The following is a 17,585-nucleotide window of genomic DNA, read 5'->3' on the forward strand; positions in this document are numbered from 1 at the left end:
GTGTAGATCACTGAAACTCAAACCCATGAGCAAGATTTACTGGTTTCATTTATTCCTTCAGGAGAGATTTATTGAGCACAAATTATGTGCCAGGCGAAACTGAGGTTAAAACAGTTGCCCTGCCCTCCTAATGAAAGTTAATCTAAATAAAAACTGAACAAGTACCAATAACAAGTATGCAGAATGTTACGAAAGAGAAGTGCTGGGAGATACTAACTTGCGAATCTTTGAAAGTTTGGAGGAAGTGTGTCTAACCCGAAATCAGATAAGTCAGTAAACATTAACTAGGTGAAGGGTCGGGAGGTGATGAGTAAGAGCTGGTGTGAAAATTGGTGTGGAAAAGTTGTAAGCAGGGCAGTGACATGACTTGATTTGTGTTATTTGCTGGTTACTGTGTGGAGAACAGATCAGAAGTGTAGAAGAGTGGATGTGGAAAGCACCATTCCAAATAGGGCAAGTAGAGATGGTGGGTATAATATAAGTTGAATGGGTATAATAACAATAATGATACCTAACTCTTAACACTTACCATGTGCCAGGATCTGTATCAAGTGCTTTCTGCATATTAACTTGTGTAACCCTCACAACAACCCTATGAGACAAATACTGTTTTCATTCCTGCTTTACAGATGGGGACCAGAAACACAAAAGAGTTGGTAGCTTTCTTAAGATCACACAGCTAGAGAGCAGCAGAGTTAGGGTTCAGTTCAGGCAGTCTGACTCAAGTTCATCTCTTCACCACTATACCATCCAGAAAAGTAGAAGGAATCACACTGTGGGTTGAATTGTACGCCCCTAAAAGATATATTAAAGTCCTAACCCTTGTTTCCTTTTTTGGAAATAACGTCTTTGCAGGTGAAATTAAGTTAAGATGAGGTCACACTGGAAAAGGATGGACCCTAAGTCCAATGAGGTGTCCCTATGGGGAGAGAGAGATACAGAGACACACAGACACAGGGGGAAGAAGGCCATGTGACAACAGAGGCAGAGACGAGTGGTGCAGCTGCAGTCCAGAGAATGCCAAGGATTGCCAGTAACTACCAGAAGCTAGGAGAGAGGCATAGACGACATTAGCCCAAGAGCCCCGAAAAGGAACCAACTCTGCCAACACCTTGGTTTTGGAGTTCTGGCCTCCAGAACTGTGAAAAAATAAACTTTCATTGTGTTAAGCCACATAGTTTGTGGCACTTTGATATAATAGCCCTAGGAAACTAGTACAAATCAGAAGATATTTTAAACGTAGAAAAGATAGAATTTACTGTTTGGACATTGGGAATGAGGAGAGAGGAAAAAGTCAAAGATCTCTCTTGGTTTTCTGGTTTAAGCAACTGAGTGAAGGGTAGTAGCTTTACTGAGTGGCACTGGTGGAAAATTGTGGGGTGTGGTGCAGGTAACAAGGTGAAGAGATAAAGAAAGAAGTTTCGCACATGCTGAGGTTGAGATTTCTGTGAGATACGCAAGTGGAGATATGGAATAGTCAGTTGGACTTAAGTCCATAGACCAGAAGCAAGAGCCAGAGCGGAGGCTGAGATTTGAGTTTGTCAACCACAGATGATAAATTAAGCCATGTGAAGAGGTGAAATTGTTCAGGGAAGGATTAGAGTACAAAGGAGAATTGTTGACCAGGACAGTCCTAAAATCTCTTCCAGTATTTAATGTTCAGGTAATGATAGAAGAGCTGACAGGAGAAATTGATGAGTGAGCAAAACAGAGAGATGGGGAAATCTAGACAGTGGGGTTTCACAGAGGCCAAGGAGTGTTTGAAGCAGGAGAGAGAATACAACAGTGGAATGTTCTGAGAAACCAAGCAAGATAAGGACTGAAAAGTGTCCTGAGGATTCAGGGTAGTAGAGGTCATTGGTGATTCTGCAGTTACAACAGTGGGTAAAATCCACATTGGAATGGGGAGGAGCGAGTGGAAAGTCATAGAATGGAGACAGCACAATTATCCAAATGTATCACTGAGTTGGAGGAGATGAAATGGTAGCTGGAAGGCGATGCAGAGATATGTTTTATGATTCTTTTGTTTTTTAGGTCTCAGCAGTGACAATGAGAACTAGTCAGGTCTCTTCAATAAGTCAGTGCCATGAAATAAGTGGGGAGGAAGTGACCACTGAGGCAAATATACAAAATATAAAAAAGACAAAAAGAGAGAGAGATGTAGGGAGATATTCATATGCAGCATGTGGACCTTGATTGAATTCTAGTTCAAACATATCAAATGTAAAAAACATTTTGGTAACATTTGAAGAAATTTGAGTATGGAATAGATACTAGATGATATTAAGGAATCACTGTACATCTTGTTAGTGTGATAAAAATGCATACTGAAATATTTCAGTACCAGTAATTTATTTTTAAAGTAATCAAGCAGAAAAAAAGATGAAGCATGTAGGCAAAAAATCAATAATTATTAAATCTGAGTGATAGGTATGTTTTAAAACTTTCATAATTAAAGGTTAGAAAAGGAATTGCTAGGGGAAAAGATCTAGTAATGAGAGAAAAATAAAAGGTACAGGAGAGAAATGAGGTAATTGATAACTCAAGGATTCTGAGAAGGTGGATAGGGATGGGTCCTAAGGCACAGATGGAGGAGATGGCATTAAGTGGGAGGTGGGATACTTTCTTCATTGAAAAAGGAGGAAGGATTAGCTGGAGAAGGAGGAGGTTCCCAGATTTGGTGGCAGGAAGTTTTTCTTCATTCCTTATAACAAATAGGCCAGTCACTGTGAGCTAGGTGGAAAAGATGTAGCAGTGAGCATAACACAGTATCTTTGTTCTCATATCTTAGAGTCTAATGGTAGAACAGATAAATAATTATACAAATAGTTGAGTCTAGGATAAATGCTTTGAAGGAAGAGAACTGGGTGAGAACCATGGGAATATAACTTCCTGGTTGAATCAGAACAGCATCAGTTCCTAAGGAAATAGCATTTAAAGCTAAGTCCTGGAATAGGAATAGGAATTAGCCTATTTTTAGGTACCTTTAAGACTTCAAATTAGAGATATCATGTAGGCATTTGCATATACAGGTTTGGTGCCCAGAAGAGAGGAGGTCTGGGAAGGATTTACACATGGGGATTTTCGGTGTTGGCTGGTAATTTGAAACCATTGGAATGAAGGCTATTTCTCAGAGGGAGAAGAGGTTCAAGGATTGAGTCCTGAGATTACTCATCCCTGTCAGGGTTCTTGGTTGCAAGTAATAGAAGCTGACTCTGCCTGATTAAACAGAAAGAAATTTACTAAAATGTTGTTGGACAATAGAACAGTGGAGCAGAGTGGAGAATCCAAATACAGACACATACTTATATGGACACTTAATTTATGATAAAGTTAACAGTAGCGTGTGATAGAAAGGATGGTCCTTCAATAAATGATTCTAGGTTAACTGGATATTCAAAAAGAAATAAATGAATCTTGACCTTCTGCCTCAGGCTAAACACATAAGCCAATTGCAAGAGCATTGTAGATCTAAATGAGAAAGGTAAAACAAAGCTAGAAGAAAACAAACTTTTTCTGAAAGGGCCATATTAAAAACAGTAGGCTTTTGCCGGCCAGGAGGCAGAACTGAGGCTATTAAGCAGGTATCTATATAACCGTTTATAAATGTGAGACATCATTCTTTTTTCCCCCAGCTTTGAGATCTAATTGACAAATAACATTGTCTAAGTTTAATATGTACATGTGATGATTTGATACACGTATATATTGCAAAATGCTTACCACAGTAAGGTTGGTTAGCATATCCTTCACCTCACATAATTATCATTTTGTTGTTAATGTTGTTGTGGTGAGAACATTTAAGATTTACTCTCAGAGCAACTTCCAAGTAAACAGTGTTGGATCACCATACTGTATAGTAGATCCCCAGAGCTTATTCATCTAATAACTGAAAATTAGTGCCTTTTGACCAACATCTCCCCATTTCCCCTACCACTCCACTCCTGGCAACCACCATACTACTCTCTCTTTCTATGAGTTTGATGGTTTTAGATCCCACGTATAAGTGAGATAATACAGTACTTGTCTTCCTCTGAGTTATTTCACTTAGCATAATGTCCTCAAGGTCCATCTGTGTTGTCACATATGGCAGGTTTTCCTTGTTTATGGCTGAATAATATTTCATTATATATGTACACCACATTTTCTTTATCCATTCATCTGTCAGTGGACACTTAGATTGTTTCCACGTCTTGGATATTGTGAATAGTGCTGCAGTGAACATGGGAGTGCAAATATCTCCTCGAGATAATGACTTCATCTGTTTTGGAAAAATACCCAGAAATGGGATTGCTGGATCATATAGCAGTTCTATTATATTTTAAATTTTTTGAGGAACCTCCATACTGCTTTCCAAAGTGGCTGTACCAGTTTACATTCCTATCAACAGTGCACAAAGGTTCCCTTTTTTCACATCCTTGCCAGCATTTATTGTCTCTTGTCTTTTTGGTAATCGTCATTCTAACAGGTGATATTTCATTGTGGCTTTGATTTACATTTTTCTGATGAATAGTGATGTTGAGCACCTTTTCGTGTACTTGGCCATTTTTATTTCTTCTTTGGAAAAATACCTAATCAAGTCCTCTGCCCAGTTTTAATCGAATTATTTGAAAATACAATTATTAATGGAAAGCACCTCCACAGTGGTAGTGTGAGAACCTCCACTGGACCCTCTTTCCAATAAAACAAGTATAACTAGTGAAAATTATTTAAAAAACGAACATTTGAAGTCTCTGGGAACTGTCATAAGAGTGTACAACAAATGAAGAAACTTTTTTTTTTCCCCCAAGAAAATCTATTAAAGCTCAGTAAGAGCAGTGAGAATCTCTGGCATTTGAGCCACAACCAGCTCTTCCCTCTCCCCAACACACACACACACACACACACACACAAAGGAAATGATAAAGATTACAGTCAAAATTAATGGAATACAGAGTAGAAAAACAATAGAATTAACAAAACTAAAAACTAGTTCTTTCAGAAGATCAACAAAATTGGCAAACATTTAGCTAGACCAAGAAAAAAGGAAAGAAGACTCAAATTACTAAAATCAGGAATGAAAGGTGACATCACTATCTTAGAGAATGAAAAGGATTATAAGGGAATGCTGTGAACAACTGTATGCCAACAAATTAGATGACTTAGATGAAATGGACAAATTCCTAGAAAGACTACAAACTATTGAACTGACTTAAGAAGAACTAGGAAATCTGATTAGACCTGTACCATGTAAAGAGATTGAGTTAGTAACTTAAAGACTTTGAACAAAGAAAAACCCAGGCTTCATTGCTGGATTTTACCAAACATTTAAAGAAGACTTAACACCAAAATAGAGAGAAGAGAAGACATCCCAACTCATGCAGTGAGGCCAGTATTAACCTGATATGAAAACCAGACACAGCACAAGAAAAGAAACTCCAGACCAGTATCTGCTGAATATAGACACAAAAATTCTCTACAGAACACTGGCAAACTAAACCAAGTGGGATTTACCCTGGGAGTGCAGTGTTGGTTTAACATTTTTAAATCAATTAATGTAATTCATCATATTAATAAAATAAATAAAAATCACATGATATAATAGATGCAGAAAAACATTTGACAAAACCTAATACCCTTTCATGATAAAACGTTCAACAAACTAGGAATAGGAAGGAACTTCCTCAATCTGATAAAGAACATCTTTGAAAACCCCTCAGTTAACAGACTTAATGATGAAAGGCTAAGTGCTTTCCCCAGCTAGGAATAAGAAAAGGATCTTGCCACTTCTTTTTAACATTGTACTGGAGATTCTATCCATGGCAATTAGACAAGAAAAAGAAATAAAAAACATCAGATTGTGAGGTTGAAAAAGTAAATCTCTTGTTTGCAGATGACATAATCTTGTATATAGAAAGTCCTAAGGAATCACTAAAAAACTATTAGAACTAAGAAATGAGTTTAGTAAGGTTGCAAGATACGAGATCAGGAACAAAAATCATGTGTTTTCCTGTACATGAACAATGAACAATCAAAAATGAAATTAAAAGAAACATCATTTACAATATCATCAAAAAGAACAAAATACTTAGGAATAAATTTAACAGAATAAGTGTAAGTCTTATACTATGAAAACTACAAGGCATTGTTGAGTGAAATTAAAGAAGAATAAAGATTTTTAAAGATAATTAATGGGTGTAAAAACACTCCATGTTCATGGATTGGAAGACTAAATATTGTTAGGATAACAATACTTAATATTACTGATTTACAGAGTTAATGCAATGTCTATCCAAATCCCAGTTGGCTTTCTTTTGGCAGAAACTGACAAGTTGGGTCCTAAAGGAAATTCAAGGGATCCAGAATAGCCAAAACAACTTTGAAAGAGAATACAATGCCCAGACCTTACTCCAGACCTGCATTCAAATTTCCCAGAAGTGAAGCTGAGCAGTGTGTCTTTTCCAGAATTTCTATAGATGATTGAGATTTGTGCTCCTAGATGACAACTACTGCCACAAACTATTGGAATGGCCTAGAATTGTTAGTACTTTGCCCTCCAGAACTTTGCTTTCCACATTTCCTCTTTTATCTAGAAATAGTACAGAAATATTTTGTTTGAGCATGTGTTTTGAATATGGTTCCAGAACTAAGGGAAAACACCACATTGCCTTGACTAAGTGGATAAGCCTTTGTTCTAAAATATCTGAATAGTTTTAAGATAGAATTTTAAAATATTTTAAGTGTTAAATATTGTTTATATAAGCTCTTAACTCTTCTTACCTAGATTTTCATAGTAACCTCCTCACTGGTCACACTCCATCCATTTTTGCTTCTCTTTGTTCTCCCTTCTATAGGAAGCTGACCGTGTTCCTCAGTGTTTGAAATTCTGAGTTCTTCAATATCCATAGCCTTCAACGTAAAATTCATACTCCCTTGTGTGACTTATAAACCCACCATAATGTTTCCCTTCCTCTCTGTCCTTCCCCTCTTTTACCCTTCCCTAATATTTACCGTGTACCTTTTTTACCATGATACTCTTCTTCACTGCTGAGCCTTTACTCAAATTATTTTCTCTGCCTGTGATGACCTTGACTTACCTCATTTCTTTGACTGGCTAACTCTTCAGCCTATCCTTTAAGGCCTACTTCTGGCATTTGCCTTTCCCAGAAACCATCTCTGACCCATTTTGTGGGTAATATACCACTGCAGTTTCTTTTCTGTCTCCTCCAGTAGACTGACAACAAGGGTCCTTTCATCTTTACAATTCATTCCATCAGTCAATGAATGTTTTCTAAATAACTTTATGTTTCCATTATCATATTCTTGGGATTCCTGACTTGAGAGCTATCATAGTTATACACATAGGTTACCCAGTATTTTGGCAATAGTGCAGAGACCGTGTTGTTTCTTTTAGTGCTCCACAATGACGCTAATTTCCTTTATGTACAAGAAAAAAATCACATAGTGGATTTTTATTTATTTATTTTCGGCTGCATTGGGTCTTCGTTGCTGCGCACAGGCTTTCTCTAGTTGCGGCGAGTGGGGGCTACTCTTCATTGCGGTGTGTGGGCTTCTCATTGCGGTGGCTTCTCTTGTTGTAGAGCATGGGCTCTAGGCATGGTGCGGGCTTCAGTAGTTGTGGCTTGTGGGCTGTAGAGCACAGGCTCAGTAGTTGTGGTGCACAGGCTTAGTTGCTCCATGGCCTGTGGGATCTTCCCAGACCAGGGCTCGAACCCATGTCCCCTGCATTGGCAGGCAGATTCTTAACCACTGTGCCACCAGGGAATCCCCTACCTAATGGATTTTAATACCTGCCAAAATTGTTCTTACTAGGTTTCGTTTGTGATGCCCAGTATCAATTTGACATATATTTATTATATCCAGGTTTGTGTGCCTGACACACAGTGAGGTCAAACAAACCGAAAAGTAGGAGTTTGGAGCAGAGAAAGGTTTATTGCAGTGGCCAAGCAAGGAGATCAGGTGGCTCATGCTCAAAAAGCCTGAACTCCCCAGTGGATTTTGGGGAAGAGTTTTTATAGGCAAAATTTGGAGGGAGGGCTGCAGGGTATGTGACCTTCCTCTGACTGGTTGGGTGAGGTAACGGGGTGGTGTTCCAGTCAGCCTTCTGGTCCCAGCCAGTCTGGGGTCCATGTGCTTATGCTTAGCCTGAAGTTACCATCCTCCACCTGGGTGGGGCCTTAGTTCCTGTAGAAGAACTCAGACATCTGTGTTAGATTGTTATGTATATTCCTTGAGGAGGAACCAGGACCCTGCCCTATCACTGCACTACCGTTTCTTGACTGCCTTTCCTTTGTTTCTGCATTCCCTCACTCCCGTAATTAGCAACTGTTCGAATCTGCCCTTTGGAACTCAGGGAAGATCTAGGAGGCTGAAAGCCTTTTTCCTCCAAACAAGAAATGGGGAACACAGAAGGCTTGTGTACCCAGGAGGGCCCCACAGGGTCCTGCTTGGTTTCAGTCCCACCTTTTCTTTGATACTCCTCAATCTTGAGGGGAACAAGTGTTGGACAAGGAAGGGAATAACATTTTGCTTAGAGATTTTAAAAAAAAAATTTTTATTGGAGTATAGTTGATTTCCAATGCTGTGTTAGTTTCAGGTGTACAGCAAAGTGAATCAGTTTTACATATACATATATCCACTCTTTTTAAGATTCTTTTCCCATATAGGCCATTACAGAGTATTGAATAGAGTTCCCTGTGCTATACAGTAGGTCCTTATTAGTTATCTGTGTTATATATAGTAGTGTGTATATGTCAATCCCAATCTCCAGATTTATCCCTCCCCCTCCCCTGCTTTCCCCTCTGCTAACCATAAGTTTGTTAGAGATGTTAATCATAAACTCAGCAGAGGAACTTGGTTTTAGGGGAATTCGGTTTCAGTAGTAGTTATGAGTAATACAGAAGAAACATTTCACACATGAAACTGTATTAGCTCTGGCTATCATAACAAAGTATCATAGACTGGGTGGCTTAAACAACAGAAATTTATTTTCTTACAGTTCTGGAAGCTGGAAATCTGAGATTAGGGTGCCAGCATGTTTGAATTCTGGTGAGGACTCTCTTCCTGGCTTGCAGATGGCCACCTTCTCACTGTGTCCTCATATGGCTGGGCAGAGTCAAGATCTCTCTCTTCCTCTTTTTGTAAGGCCACAGCCCTATCAGATTAGGGCCCTACCCTTAAGATTCCCTTTAATTTTAATTATCTCCTAAAGATCCTATCTCCAGATACAGTCTCTTTGAGGGTTAGGGCTTCAACATGTGAGTTTGGTGGGAACACAAATCAGTCCATAGCAAACAGTTAAAATATTACAAGTTGTTATTTGACTCAGGTTTGAATGACTGCTCCAGACCACTGTAATATTAGACTTTAGAATAGTGAGAGCTGTGTGAGCCTAAGTAATAGAAAGAGAATTCCTAAAGGAGGTAGACCTTAAACAGTAAATCAGGCTTGCATAAATGTACAGAGAAATGAACAAGGCATTCCACAGGCCTTGCATATGATAGACATAGTATGGGCATGGCAGTTTATAAAACATTGAAGAAACCATCTGGATATGTAAGTTTCTATTTAAATATATACTCCTGAAAAACATTTGTTTAATTTCATCAGGGAAAAAATGGAAATTACTGTGTTGGATTGGGAATTATATTGAACCAAGAGAGATTGGTCTAAGTATACTAGATCATTCACTTCAGCAGTGATCTTTTTGATCAAGGTAATTTTTTTTAAAACTTACATTAACAGAGTTGTTTGTGTAGTTTATTAGGTACTTTCACATTTATGATAGCATTTGATTCACATGCAAATTTGGTGACACTGACAAAGTAAAGCACATTCATTTTCTTTTACAGAAATGGAAACTGACCTCAAAGAGGCTGAGGTTTGCCAGAGTCAGCCAGTCCTCAAAACTGTAGCTAAAACTTTTTCTTCAAAATGTATCTAGCTGAGGGGTGTTGACTGAATCTGAATGGATTACCGTTTTGTGTGTGACTTTTTGAAGTCTGGGCAGTCGAAGGATGTATGTATATGTGGTGTTTTCCATTTAAGTTCATTCCTGAAATTTGGCAGCAGCAACTGCTGGGTGGTCTTATCAGTTGTTTTCTTCTAGGCCCTCTAGCTATGGACAAGAAAGCTGCAGAGTTCACTCTTTCTCCATTAAAAAAAAAAAAAAAAAAAAGCAAAGCTATTTAAAGCTTTGGCTAGGTTCCTTAAAAAACAACTGACACTCTAAGCAGCAGTTGGAGAGAAAACTATTTGTTATAGTAAGAGATAATTCCTTGCTGCTCTTTTACTTGTCACCTTTGTAGTTGTCTATGGACTATCTAGACAAATGTTTTACTCTCTCTACCCAAAATTCAGTTTTCTTTTTCGTTCTAGTGGCATAAGAACAGAGAGGCTAAAATTCGCTGATAACTTACTATTTTTTTTAACATCTTTATTGGAGTATAATTGCTTTACAATGGTGGGTTAGTTTCTGCTGTATAACAAAGTGAATCAGCTATACATATACATACATCCGCATATCTCCTCCCTCTTGTGTCTCCCTCCCACCTTCCCTATCCCACCCCTCTAGGTGGACACAAAGCACCGAGCTAATCTCCCTGTGCTATGCAGCTGCTTCCCATTAGCTACCTGTTTTACATTTGCTAGTGTATATATGTCCATGTCACTCTCTCACTTCGTCCCAGCTTATGCTTCCCCCTCCCCGTGTCCTCAAGTCCATTCTCTGTGTCTGCGTCTTTATTCCTGTCTTGCCCCTAGGTTCTTCAGAACAATTTTTTTTTTTTTTTTAGATTCCATATATATGTGTTAGCATATAGTATTTGTTTTTCTCTTTCTGACTTACTTCACTCTATATGACAGTCTATAGGTCCATCCAACTCACTACAAATAAATCAATTATGTTTCTTTTTATGGCTGAGTAATATTCCATTGTATATATGTTCCACATCTTCTTTATCCATTCATCTGTCGGTGGACACTTAGGTTGCTTCCATGTGCTGGCTATTGTAAACAGTGCTGCAATGAACGTTGTGATACATGACTCTTTCTGAATTATGGTTTTCTCAGGGTATATGCCCAGTAGTGGGATTGCTGGGTCGTATGGTAGTTCTAGTTTTAGTTTATTGAGGACCCTCCATACTGTTCCCCATAGTGGCTGTATCAATTTACATTCCCACCAACAGTGCAAGAGGGTTCCCTTTTCACCGCACCCTCTCTAGCATTTATTGTTTGGAGAGTCTTTGATGATGGACATTCTCAACTGGTGTGAGGTGATAACTCATTGTGGTTTTGATTTGCATTTCTCTAATGATTAGTGATATCGAGCATCGTTTCATGTGTTTGTTGGCAATCTGTATATCTTCTTTGGAGAAATGTCTATTTAGGTCTCCCACCCATTTTTCGATTGGATTGTTTGTTTTTTTGATATTGAGCTGCATGAGCTGCTTGTATATTTTGGAGATTAATCCTTCGTCAGTTGCTTCATTTGCAAATATTTTCTCCCAAGCAGAGGGTTGTCTTTTCGTCTTGTTTATGGTTTCCTTTGCTGTGCAAAAGCTTTTAAGTTTCATTAGGTCCAATTTGTTTATTTTTGTTTTTACTTCCATTTCTCTAGGAGGTGGGTCAAAAAGAATCTTGCTGTGATTTATGTCATGGAGTGTTCTGCCTATGTTTTCCTCTAAGAGTTTTATAATGTCTAGCCTTACATTTAGGTCTTTAATCCATTTTGAGTTTATTTTTGTGTATGGTGTGAGGGAGTGCTCTAATTTCATTCTTTTACATGTAGCTATCCAGTTTTCCCAGCACCACTCATTGAAGAGGCTGTCTTTTCTCCATTGTGTATTCTTGCTTCCTTCATGGGTTTATCTCTGGGCTTTCTATCCTGTTCCATGGATCTATATTTCTGTTTTTTGTGCCAGTACCATACTGTCTTTTTTTTTTTAAATAAATTTATTTATTTATTTATTTTATTTCTGGCTGCGTTGAGTCTTCATTGCTGCGCATGGGCTTTCTCTAGTTTTAGCTAGCAGGGCTACTCTTTATTGTGGTGTGAGGGCTTCTCATTGCAGTGGCTTCTCTTGTTACAGAGCACGGGCTCTAGGCGCATGAGCTTCAGTAGTTGTGGCACGTGGGCTCTGTAGTTGTGGCTCACGGGCTCTAGGGCGCAGGCTCAGTAGTTGTGATGCACGGGCTCAGTTGCTCTGCAGCATGTGAGATCTTCTCAGACCAGGGCTCAAACCCATGTCCCCTGCATTGGCAGGCGGATTATTAACCACTGTGCCACCAGGGAAGCCCCATACTGTCTTCATTACTGTAGCTTTGTAGTATAGTCTGAAGTCCGGGAGCCTGATTCCTCCAGCTCCGTTTTTCTTTCTCAAGATTGCTTTGGCTATTCTGGGTCTTCTGCATTTCCATACAAATTGTGAAATTTTTTGTTCTAGTTCTGTGAAAAATGCCATTGGTAGTTTGATAGGGATTGCATTGAATCTGCAGATTGCTTTGGGTAGTAGAGTCATTTTCACAATGTTGATTCTTCCAATCCAAGAACATGGTATATCTCTCCATCTGTTTGTATCATCTTTAATTTCTTTCATCAGTGTCTTATAATTTTCTGCATACAGGTCTTTTGTCTCCTGAGGTAGGTTTATTCCTACATATTTAATTCTTTTTGTTGCAGTGGTAAATGGGAGTGTTTCCTTAATTTCTCTTTCAGATTTTTCATCATTAGTGTATAGGAATGCAAGAGATTTCTGTGCATTAATTTTGTATCCTGCTGCATTACCAAATTCATTGATTAGCTCTAGTAGTTTTCTGGTAGCATCTTTAGGATTCTCTATGTATAGTATCATGTCATCTGCAAACACTGACAGCTTTACTTCTTCTTTTCCAATTTGGATTCCTTTTATTTCTTTTTCTTCTCTGATTACCATGGCTAAAACTTCCAAAACTATGTTGAATAATAGTGGTGAGAGTGGGCAACCTTGTCTTGTTCCAGATTTTAGAGGAAATGGTTTCAGTTTTTCACCATTGAGGACGATGTTGGCTGTGGGTTTGTCATATATGGCCTTTATTATGTTGAGGAAAGTTCCCTCTATGCCTACTTTCTGGAGCGTTTTTATCATAAATGGGTGTTGAATTTTGTCAAAAGCTTTTTCTGCATCTGTTGAGATGATCATATGGTTTTTCTCCTTCGATTTGTTAATATAGTGTATCACATTGATTGATTTGCATATATTGAAAAATCCTTGCATTCCTGGGATAAACCCCACTTGATCATGGTGTATGATCCTTTTAATGTGCTGTTGGATTCTGTTTGCTAGTATTTTGTTGAGGATTTTTGCATCTATGTTCATCAGTGATATTGGCCTGTAGTTTTCTTTTTTTGTGATGTCTTTGTCTCATTTTCATATCAGGGTGATGGTGACCCTTAGAATGAGTTTGGGAGTGTTTCTCCCTCTGCTATATTTTGGAAGAGTTGAGAAGAATGGGTGTTAGCTCTTCTCTAAATGTTTGACAGAATTCGCCTGTGAAGCCATCTGGTCCTGAGCTTTTGTTTGTTGGAAGATTTTTAATCACAGTTTCAATTTCAGTGCTTGTGATTGGTCTGTTCATATTTTCTATTTCTTCCTGGTTCAGTCTCGGAAGGTTGTGCTTTTCTAAGAATTTGTCCATTTCTTCCAGGTTGTCCATTTTATTGGCATATAGTTGCTTGTAGTAATCTCTCCTGATCCTTTGTATTTCTGCAGTGTCAGTTGTTACTTCTCCTTTTTCATTTCTAATTTTATTGATTTGAGTCTTCTCCCTTTTTCTCTTGATGAGTCTGGCTAATGGTTTATCAATTTTGTTTATCTTCTCAAAGAACCAGCTTTAGTTTTATTGATCTTTGCTATCGTTTTTTCATTTCTTTTTCATTTAGTTCTGATCTGATCTTTATGATTTCTTTCCTTCTGCTAACTTTGGGGTTTTTTTGTTCTTCTTTCTCTAATTGCTTTAGGTGTAAGGTTAGGTTGTTTATTTGAGATGTTTCTTGTTTCTTGAAGTAGGATTGTATTGCTATAACCTTCCCTCTTAGAACTGCTTTTGCTGCATCCCATAGGTTTTGGGTTGTTGTGTTTTCATTGTCATTTGTTTCTAGGTATTTTTTGATTTCCTCTTTGATTTCTTCAGTGATCTCTTGGTTATTTAGTAGTGTACTGTTTAGCCACCATGTGTTTGTATTTTTAAAGATTTTTTCCTGTAACTGTTATCTAGTCTCATGGCGTTGTGGTCAGAAAAGATACTTCATACAATTTCAATGTTCTTAAATTTACCAAGACTTGATTTGTGTCCCAGGATATGATCTATACTGGAGAATGTTCCATGAGCACTTGAGAAGAAAGTGTAATCTGCTGTTTTTGGAAGGAATGTCCTATAAATATCAATTAAGTCCATCTTGTTTAATGTATCATTTAAAGCTTGTGTTTCCTTATTTATTTTCATTTTAGATGATCTATCCATTGGTGAAAGTGGGGTGTTAAAGTCCCCTACTATGATTGTGTCACTGTCGATTTCCCCTTTTATGGCTGTTAGCATTTGCCTTATGTATTGAGGTACTCATACATTGGGTGCATAAATATTTACAATTGTTATATCTTCTTCTGGATTGATCCCTTGATCATTATGTGGTGTCCTTCTTTGCCTCTTGTAATAGTCTTTATTTTAAAGTCTATTTTGTCTGATATGAGAATTGCTACTCCAGCTTTCTTTTTATTTACATTTGCGTGGAATATATTTTTCCACCCCCTCACTTTCAGTTTGTATGTGTCCCTAGGTCTGAAGTGGGTCTCTTGTAGACAACATATATACAGGTCTTGTTTTTGTATCCATTCAGCCAGTCTATGTCTTTTGGTTGGAGCATTTAATCCATTTACATTTAAGGTAATTATCGATATGTATGTTCCTATTACCATTTTCTTAATTGTTTTGGGTTTGTTTTTGTAAGTCTTTTCCTTCTCTTGTGTTTCCTGTCTATAGAAGTTCCTTTAGCATTTGTTTTAAAGCTAGTTTAGTGGTGCTGGATTCTCTTAGCTTTTGTTTATCTGTAAAGGTTTTAGCTTCCCCTTCGAATCTGAATGAGATCCTTACTGGGTAGAGTAATCTTGGTTGTAGGTTTTTCCCTTTCATCACTTTACATATGTCCTGCCACTCCGTTCTGGCTTGCAGAGTTTCTGCTGAAAGATCAGCTGTTAACCTTATGGGGATTCCCTTGTATGTTAATTGTTGCTTTTCCCTTGCTGCTTTTAATATTTTTTCTTTGTATTTAATTTTTGATAGTTTGATTCATATGTCTTTTTGTGTGTGTTTCTCCTTGGATCAATCCTGTATGGGACTCTCTGTGCCTCCTGGACTTTTTTGACTATTTCTTTTCCCATATTAGGGAAGTTTTCAACTATAATCTCTTCAAATATTTTCTCAGTTCCTTTCTTTTTCCCTTCTTCTTCTGGGACCCCTATAATTCAAATGTTGGTATGCTTCATGTTGTCCCTGAGGTCTCTGAGATTGTCCTCAATTCTTTTCATTCTTTCTTCTGTATTCTGCTCTGCAGTAGTTATTTCCACTATTTTATCTTCCAGGTCACTTATCCGTTCTTCTGCCTCAGTTATTCTGCTATTGATTCCTTCTAGAGAATATTAAGTTTCATTTATTGTGTTGTTCATCATTGTTTGTTTGCTCTTTAGTTCTTCTAGGTCCTTTTTAAATGTTTCTTGCATTTTCTCCATTCTGTTTCCAAGACTTTGGATCATCTTTTCTACTATTACTCTTAAATCTTTTTCAGGTAGACTGCCTATTTCCTCTTCATTTGTTTGGTCTGGTGGGTTTTTACCTTGCTCCTTCATCTGCTGTGTATTTCTCTGTCCTCTCATTTTGCTTAACTTACTGTGTTTGGGGTCTCCGTTTTGCAGGCCGCAGGTTCGTAGTTCCTGTTGTTTTTGGTGTCTGCTCCCAGTGGCTAAGGTTGGTTCAGTGGGTTGTGTAGGCTTCCTGGTGGAGGGGACTGGTGCCTGTGTTCTGGTGGATGAGGCCGGATCTTGTCTTTCTGGTGGGCAGGACCATGTCCTGTGGTGTGTTTTTGGATGTCTGTGAACTTATTATGATTTTAGGCAGCCTTTCTGCTAATGGGTGGGGTTGTGTTCCTGTCTTGCTAGTTGTTTGGCATGGGGTGTCCAGCACTGTAGCTTGCTGGTTGCTGAGTGGAGCTGGGTCTTAGCGTTGAGATGGAGATCTGTGGGAGAGCTTTTGCTGTTTGGTATTACGTGAGGCCCGGCGGTCTCTGGTGGACCAGTGTCCTGAACTTGGCTCTCCTACCTCAGAGGCTCAGGCTTGACTCCCCACCAGAGCACCAAGACCCTGTCAGCCACACGGCTCAGAAGAAAAGGGAGAAAAGAAAAGAAAGAAAAAAAGAAAAAAAATAATAAAATAAATTAAAGTTATTAAAATAGAAAAAAATATTAAAAATAAAAAAGTAATAAAAAAAGAAAGAAGAGAGCAAACAAAACAAAAAACAAATCCACCAATGATAATAAGCACTAAAGACTATACTAAAAAAAAAAAAAAAAAAAGCAAAAACAAAAAAACAGACAGAACCGTAGGACAAATGGCAAAAGCAAAGCTATACAGAGAAAATCACACAAATATACACATACACACTCATAAAAAGAGAAAAAGGAAAAAATATATATATATATAAAATAAAAAAAGGAAGAGAGCAACCAAATCAGTAAACAAATTACCAGTGATTATAAGCTTTAAATACTAAACTAAGATAAACATAATACCAGAAACGAATTAGATGCAGAAAGCAAGCCTCATGTCCACAGTTGCTCCCAAAGTCCACCTCTTCAGTTTGGGGATGATTCGTCATCTATTCAGGTATTCCACAGACGCAGGGTACCTCAAGTTGATTGTGGAGATTTAATCCGCTGCTCCTGAGGCTGCTGGGAGAGATTTCCCTTTCTCTTCTTTGTTCGCACAGGTCCCGGGGTTCAGCTTTGGATTTGGACCCGCCTCTGCGTGTAGGTTGCCTGAGGGCGTGTGTTCCCTGCCCAGACAGGACGGGGTTAAAGGAGCAGCTGATTCGGGGGCTCTGGCTCCCTCAGGCTGGGGAGAGGGAGGGGTACGGAGTGCGGGGCGATCCTGTGGCGGCAGAGGCCGGCGTGACATTGCAATTGCCTGAGGTGCACCGTGTGTCCCTCTGGGGAAGTTGTCCCTGTATCACGGGACCCTGGCAGTGGCGGGCTGCACAGTCTCCTGGGAGGGGAGGTGTGGATAGTGACCTGTGCTTGCACATAGGCTTCTTGGTGGCGGCAGCAGCAGCCTTAGCGTTTCATGCCTGTCTCTGGTGTCCGCACTGATAGCCGCGCCTTACGCCCGTCTCTGGAGCTCGTTTCAGTGGTGTTCTGAATCCCCTCTCCTCGCGCACCCCAAAACAATGGTCTCTTCTGTCTTAGGCAGTTCCAGAGTTTTTCCTGGACTCCCTCCCAGCTAGCTGTGGTGCACTTGCCCACTTCAGGCTGTGTTCACGCCGCCAACCCCACTCCTCTCCC

General features: G+C 38.8%; 1 protein-coding gene and 1 long non-coding RNA gene across 2 annotated transcripts in view; both read left to right on the forward strand.

Moving 5' to 3' along the window:
• The window catches only part of LOC309610454, a 136,534-nt gene that overhangs the window by 12,476 nt on the left and 106,473 nt on the right, over window positions 1–17,585 (forward strand). The gene's annotated exons all lie outside the window — the stretch shown is intronic.
• IER3IP1 (immediate early response 3 interacting protein 1) overlaps window positions 1–17,585 on the forward strand; it is a 28,315-nt gene that overhangs the window by 950 nt on the left and 9,780 nt on the right. The gene's annotated exons all lie outside the window — the stretch shown is intronic.

This window comes from Balaenoptera borealis (assembly GCF_965194805.1).
Source record: "Balaenoptera borealis genome assembly, chromosome: 14".
In the NCBI taxonomy this organism is placed as follows: Eukaryota; Metazoa; Chordata; class Mammalia; order Artiodactyla; family Balaenopteridae; genus Balaenoptera; species Balaenoptera borealis.